At 49.0% G+C, this 7,526-nt stretch overlaps 1 protein-coding gene across 3 annotated transcripts in view; it reads left to right on the top strand.

Moving 5' to 3' along the window:
• The first annotated feature begins 3,818 nt into the window (after window positions 1–3,818).
• TMCO4 (transmembrane and coiled-coil domains 4) overlaps window positions 3,819–7,526 on the top strand; it is an 89,784-nt gene continuing 86,076 nt past the window's right edge. For all 3 annotated transcript variants that reach the window (XM_059135288.1, XM_059135287.1, XM_059135290.1), the window contains exon 1: window positions 3,819–3,905. The gene's annotated coding sequence lies outside the window, so the exon portion shown is untranslated. The remainder of the gene's footprint in view (window positions 3,906–7,526) is intronic.

Here is a 7,526-nt window from a genome sequence, read left to right as displayed (position 1 = left end):
TTGATCAAAGGTTAAAGTTTTAGTTAAGCCTGAATGAGTTCTGGAGATCCAATGTACAGCATGGCAACCACAGGTAACAATACTGTATTGGAGACTTGAAATTTCGTAAGAGGATAGATCTTGTTTTTTAATTTAAGTTCAATTAATTAGCATATATTGTATTCAATATATTGTATACATTGTATACAATATATTGTATACAATATATGCTAATTAATTGAACTTAAATTAGTTTCAATTATTCAAATTATTGTGTTTGATATATGCTAATTAATTGAACTTAAATTCATTTCAGAGGATAGCGTTCAGTGATTCATCAGTCTTATATAATACGTAGTACTCATCACATTACGTGCCTTCTTTAATGTCCATCCCCCAATTACCCCGTACCCCGACCCCCTTCCCCTCCAGCAACCCTCAGTTTGTTTCCTATGGTTGAGAGTCTCTTATGATCTCCCTCTCTTATTTTGTTATGTTTTATTCTTCCCTCCTTTCCCCCATGATCCTGTTTTGTTCTTAAATTCCACATATGAATGAGATCATTTGGGAATTGTCTTTCTCCGATTGACTTATTTTGCTTAGCATAATACCCTCTTGTTCCATCCAGGTCATTGCAAATGGAAAGATTTCATTTCTTTTGATGGCTGCATAGTATTCCATTGTATATACATACCACATCTTCTTTATCTATTCATCTGTTGATGGACATCTGGGCCCTTTCCACAGTTTGGCTATTGTGGACATCGCTGCTACCAACATTGGCGTACAGGTGCCCCTTCAGATCACTACATTTGTAACTTTGGGGTAAATACCCAGTAGCGTGATTGCTGGGTCATAAGGTAGCTCTACCCTACTCTTCCTCAGCTTTTTGAGGAAACTCCATACTGATTTAGAGGACAGACCTTAAAGTAAATTTTCTCAACACACACACACATACACACAAACACACACCATCAATGGTACCTATGTAAAGGTTAAGTTATTTAACTTGATCGAGGTGAACTTTTCACAAGGTATATATACATCAAAATATCAAATTGTACTCCTTAAATGTATATAATTTTACACACTAAAGATATATCAATACATTTCTAAAAAGAAAGAAAAGTATACATATATATGTAGAGATATCTTTTCTGTTAGTGAACCTGTAAGTCACAAAGAAAAATGGTTTAAATAGGAGTTTAATTAATGGCCTTGATTAGTAGTTTACAGGAAACAAAAATTGTACCTCAAAAAAAAAAAAGATTCAATGGCATTAAACTGTATTTTCAATGGATAAGACTCGAAGGTAATAACTTTCTCGTGTATGATCCGGGGAGAGTTAATGCAGGGTCACATGCCAGCTAAATGATCTCACATATCACTAATGCCGTGGGTCTCATCCACTAGAAAATATGAGGGCAGGGGAAAGCGCAAAGCATTCTTAGATGAGAAGCAGACAGAGGTCATCGCCACCCAAGCCTCTGTGTAAGAGATAAGGCAGAGAACTACGAAATTATCACCTAATGCACAAGTAGAGTCAGGGGAAAATATTAACCCACGTGGCTTTGACCCCAAACCTCAGCTGCTTAGCTTCTCCAATTCCAATTAATGGGGCCAGTTGATGGTCCAGTTGACAGAAAGATGTTCAGTTCCCCAGGTCAATTATGCCTTGGAAACACAAACAGGAGATTTCTCAGCACTATAACAATATCCATGGTAGCCACAAACCGTCTGCAGTGCCCTCCACCCTGGGCCTCCTCTGAAGGTGTCTCCTGTCCTTCCTCATGGCAGCTAGGAGAGTAGGGACCATAAACAATCTCCTGGGTCCTTCAGTCTCAAAGTCACCATGAGGGCATCATAAGGATACTCTACAGGAAGGAATGGGGGGCTGCCTCCAGTGACATCACCCCCATAATTCAGTTCCATTCAACGAACACCAAGGCCAGCCCAGCCCCACGTACATCCTGGAAGGACAGACATGTATGGGACATAATGAAGAAGCCTTTCCCACTGGGGATTCTTGATCTGAAACTCAGCTCAACTCTGAACCTGTGTCGATACTGAAGCCTGTGGAAGGCAGGACAACGGAATCGTCCAAATCGAATCTGGTCTTTGATCAAATCCTGGCTCTGCCATCTAGTCTCTCAGTGACATTGGCCAAGGTATTTAATCGCTCTGAGTCTCAGTTCCTTCTTTTTCGAAATGGGGCTAATCATAGTATCCACTGCATAGGATCGAATAACATAAAGTAAATACAGAAAGCATGTAGAGCCAGCCACCTGCTATTTCGGGTAATATCCCCGAAACAGTATTCATGGTTACTTCTATAGTTTCTGGGAGAATCCAATCTAACCATTTAGTTGTTCCAAATCAGATCACCAGGGCACCTTGTTAAAAATAGAAAGTTTTGAGCTTCCACACCCCTGAAAAATTCAACCTTTGGGTAGGTCTGGGGCTGGGATCCAGATTCTATGCCCTCCATTATATACTTTCCTCAAGCCTAGCCCGTAGCAGCCATGCAACAAATACAAGTCCCTTCCCTGAGTTGAACAATGCAACAGCTTCCTAACGGGTTTTCTGTGCCTGTTTTTATCCCTCTGTCCTTGCAAGGAGCCAGTGGGATCCTTTTAAAAGGTCAGATCATGTCACACCACTGCCCAGAACCTTCTACAACTTTCCAACACATGCAGACTAAAATCCATAGACAAGGCCCGACAACAGTGGTTCCTGAAGCTATGCACCTATTAAAAATACCTGGTGAGGTTGTGGACAATGCTATGCCTGGCCAGACCCCAGATCAACAGAATCAGAAGCTCTGGGGTTGGGGCTCCAGTAGGATTGCCAGGTAAATATATGGGACACCGAGTAACGTTTGACTTTCAGATACACAATGAATAATTTTTCATTCATAAAATTCTAAACACCAAGTGCGCAGCACAGTCGCTGGGGCTGGGCACACAGGCAGCCGAGACCCCTACACTCAGAGGTTTAAAATTCTAGTGGGGATGGCAGACAATAAACTGTAAACAGGAAACATTTAAGCCTTGAAGATACAGATGACACCCTGAGTGGAGATGGTAACAGAAAGCTGGAAACAGATGCAGAAAAAGGAAGGTCTCTGGGCAGAGTGCCAGGCAAGGGACCCTCAAACACGAAGGCCCCCTCATTGGTCCAAACTAGCGCTAGACAAACTAGACAAGAATCAGAGCAAGGGGGGCGCCTGGGTGGCTCAGTTGTTGAGCGTCTGCCTTCGGCTCAGATCATGATCCCAGGGTCCTGAGAGGGAGCCCCGCATCGGGCTCCCTGCTCAGTGGTCCCTCTCCCACTCCCCCTGCCTGTGTTCCTTCTCTCGCTGTGTCTCCCTCTGTCCTGTATATACAGGCAGGACGGTTGTTTCTGTGGCTGGCTCCTTGATTTTACACCCTTTACTTTTGGAAGTTTCCATCTAAGTCGCTTGCTGGCCCTCCACTCACTCTGGGACCAACCCCCAGGCTAGCAGTGTCCCCCAGTGAGCCTTGCAGGGTCCTCTCTGGCTCTGAGGTCCTGCTGCTTCCTGGAAGGCAACCAGATCCACACACCGCGTCTCGAGCCCCAGCTGGCCCGTCACTTCCTGATGCCGGCTCCCCTGTCGCGGGGTGGCAACGAGCAGAGCCGTGTTGGGACACGCAGTGCTTGAGACACGGGCCGGAAGGCCGGCCCACGCGCCCGGGACAGTATGCGCAAGAGGCGGGACCAGCCGGGCAGGAGGGGCGGAGCCTGCCGGGCAGTAGGGGCGGGGTGGCCGGGAGCTCCCGGCGATACTGGCTGCGGAATCGGCCGGGAGAGACCGAGGGGGCGGGGCGGGGCGGGGCCGAGGCCCAGGAGGCGAGCGGGGCGGGAGGAGTCCTTGCCTTTGCCGCCGCCGCTGCCGCCGCCGCCAGGTAAGAAATACGGGTTGAGTCGGGCCGCGGGCGGAGTTCGCCCACGCCAGGGCCACTCCCCACCTCTGGCCTCACCAGGGTTACTCCCTCAAGGCCCGACCAGGCCCTGCGGGCCTTTGCCCCCCACCCTGCCCTCTGCCCCTCGTGGGCGCCAGGCCTCCCGAGGAGTGGCCACGAGCTGCTCCAGGCGCTGCCTGCTTGGGGTCCAGGCTGCGTGGTTGTTGCTTGGTTGCTTTTAGAGCCGGAAAGCGCCTTTAGGAATTACACAGAGCGGCGGATGGGGAAACTGAGGCCGGGCGGTGCACCCAGGCACCTTCTGCCTCCCAGCTCAGGGCTCTGAGCCGGTAAAGGTTGCTCAAGGTTGCTCAGTACCTCCCTTGATAAATGAGGTCCGGGGAGAGGAAGGAACTTGCCCAAGGTTACACAGGGTCACTGTGTCCCAGAGTCCCCTCCACGGACTAGTGGGAAGGCCTCCGGCATCCCCTCACCCCCTCTCTCCTGGCCCTTACAGCCCTATGATTTCATAGCACACATTCAGACTGAGAATTCCAGGCGGGGGTCTGGAAAAAAAGCCCAGGCCCCCAATTACAGATGGGCTATACTTCTCACCCTGCCACCTGTTGGTGTAGCAGGAAAGAGGAACTGCTACTAACTTCTGGGGGGACCATATAGAGAGGTAAACAGGCTCAGAAAAATGAATTCCCCCACGACAGCACCCCTAGGAAGGAGAACATTTTAAGAACCTGGGTTACCTGACTCCAGAGCCTGACCCAGTCAGTGCCTGGCACAGAGACAAAGTAGGCTTTCACCACGTCCTTTCTCTGCTCTGCTCCAGAGTCAGAGTTAAGAGCACAGTGGGCCTAGACTCTAGGTCTTGGCCTAGAGACCGCTGCCTGACACAAAGTAGGAGTTAACCGTGTTAGTTCTCTTTTCCCTGACTCAGTGTTCGTTTCACTGCAGAAAATGTGAAACCCCTTTACATTGTAGGGGCATTCATTCATTTATTAGACACATATTGAGCACCTACTGTGTGCCCCAGTGTGTGCACTGTTTAGGCACTGAAAATACAGCCGTGAACAAGAGAAGTGTTGCCCTTGGGGACTACCCTAGGAAGAGTGGAATAAAACACTGTTGTCCATTTGGGGGGTGGAGGGGTGGTAAGGGCTGGGCAGAGAGGACAGACACCTGGAATGTTACCAGCTGTGAAGTATGTGACGAGGGCCGAGGAAGAGTGAACCTCCTCGCGTCAATTGAACCTCCTATCTCGTGGGCCTGGTTCGAGATGCCCAGACAGCCTGAGCTTTCTCCAGACTCCCCAGGGATTTGGTGGGGAGGAGCTAGGTGGGTAGAGGGTGGTCCAAAGGAACTCTGTGGGCCTCTGTTTCATTATCATCCAACAGGGGTGGTAAAAGTGCCTGGCGCGGATAGTATCACGTCAGAATGCTGCTTTTTTTTTTTTTTTAAAGATTTTATTTATTTATTTGACAGAGAGAGATCACAAGTAGACGGAGAGGCAGGCAGAGAGAGAGAGATAGAGGGAAGCAGGCTCCCTGCTGAGCAGGAAGCCCGATGCGGGACTCGATCCCAGGACCCTGAGATCATGACCTGAGCCGAAGGCAGCAGCTTAACCCACTGAGCCACGCAGGCGCCCCCAGAATGTTTCTTGAATGGTAAAGGACGGTCTAAAATGTGGCCTTTGGCCGAGGCCCTGCCGCATCAGGAGTGAGTGAGGGTGTATTTACTTAGAGCGTATTTATTTAGAGGCTCCAGTGACCCTGTGGGTACTCTGTTACCGCTCTCAACAGAGAAATGTAAGAGGCAGAGGTGGGGGTGGTTGGCTGAGTTCCAGGCAAGGAGGCTGAGACTCCCTCTCAAGGTCAGAAACAGACTGTTTGCCCCACAGCATTTCAGCTTCTAACAGCGCTTGCTGTCTCGGGTGTGGTAGCGGACAGATGTGGGCTCAGGTCCCTAGGGGCTTAGTGGCCTGCTGAGTCATCTTGATGGAGCCACATGATCACCCTGTGCCTCAGTTTCCTCATTTGTAAAATGCTACCTCTAAGGTTGTCATAAAGAGGAAAGTAGCTGAAACCACAAAGGGCCTGGCGCTGGTGCTCTGGGAGCCTTTTTGCTTTTTCCGCCAAAGGCCCAGGAGCAATTGGATGGGCGCCGAGTAGGTTGGCCAAGTAGGTTGCCATAGCTTAGCGTGGAGAGTTCAAGAAGGTTGAAGCCTACAGAATTTCTCCTGAGCCTGCACAGGTGCTCCAGGCTGGTGCTCTAGACCGCAAAGGCAGGACCAGCTACCTGGGCTCTCATTTCTGACCTGAGAAATGTCATCTGGTCCTTTATGGCCTGTGTGTGTTGTAAACACTGCTGTACATGTTAAACTGGGGCTGCAGATAAGATGGAGGGGGGGGCTTGCTGCCTTGAGTGTGCAGTAGTGGTCAGAAGGGAATCAAAGGGGGGACCCCAGTCCACTTTCTACTTAGCCGCCCTCCACTTGGGCATTTGGGCCAATTCAGTTGCACCACCCTCGGCTTAAAATTCTGCTGTGGTTTCCTGTTCATTTTAGGGCAAACAACAAGACCATTAACATGGACCATAAGGCCCTGTACCGTTTAGCCTACACCTCCAGCCCCATCTCAGGCCACTTCATCAGTAGCCCTCTGTGCTTGCAGCATGCTGCCTCCTCCCTCCTCAGGGCCTTTGCACATGCTCCACTAGACCACCGTTCCTCCTGTATCTCCCTTTCCCCAGGTTAACATCACCTTATCCTTCTGATCTGAGCCCAACCCCAGGCCACGAGACATCCCTAGAAGTGTGGGAGGTTTAATTCAGGAGGGAGTTGCATACTCATCTCGGGGGGGTAATTTCCTCCTATACCCTGTTACCACCCCAACTGTCCCCTCCTGACTTCCAGGACTGGACTGGGTTTGCTGAGAGGTGCTCAGGAATGAAATCTACATTTGGGAGTACCATTTGAGCAAATATGGGAACCTCACTTTATATAAAACTGTATTGTCCTTCTTTAAAAATGAAATGCTGAGGGGTGCGCCTGGGTGGTTCAGTGGGTTAAGCCTCTGCCTTTGGCTCAGGTCATGATCCCAGGGTCCTAGGATCGAGCCCCGCATCAGGCTCTCTGCTTGGTGGGGAGCCTGCTTCCCCCTCTCTCTCTGCTTGCCTCTCTGCCACTTGTGATCTCTGTCAAATAAATAAATAAAATAAAATAATATAAATAAATAATTTTTTTTTAATGTAAGGCTGAGAGGCACCTGGGTGGCTCAGGTCATGATCTCGGGGTCCTGGGATTGAGCCCTGTGTGGGGCTCCAAGCTCAGCAGGGAGTGTGCTTCTCCCTCTCCCCTGTACCCCCACCACTGACGCATGTGTGTGCATGTGCTGTCTCTCAAATAAATAAATACATTCATAAATTATACACACACACGTATGTGTGTATATATACATATATTTATATGTATATAATATATATTCATATTATATATATAAATATAATTCATTTCTTTTGGAGGGATAGTACCCTGGATTATTTATTGCTATAATTTGAAGACGAGGCATTAAGGGTCCCCACTGTATCTCCTCTTGCCCACCATAGTAAGGCCCTGGG

The sequence above is a fragment of the Mustela lutreola genome, chromosome 10 (genome assembly GCF_030435805.1).
Source record: "Mustela lutreola isolate mMusLut2 chromosome 10, mMusLut2.pri, whole genome shotgun sequence".
NCBI lineage: Eukaryota > Metazoa > Chordata > Mammalia > Carnivora > Mustelidae > Mustela > Mustela lutreola.
Note: the sequence above shows the minus strand (reverse complement) of the source record. Positions and strands in the feature narration are given on the sequence as shown.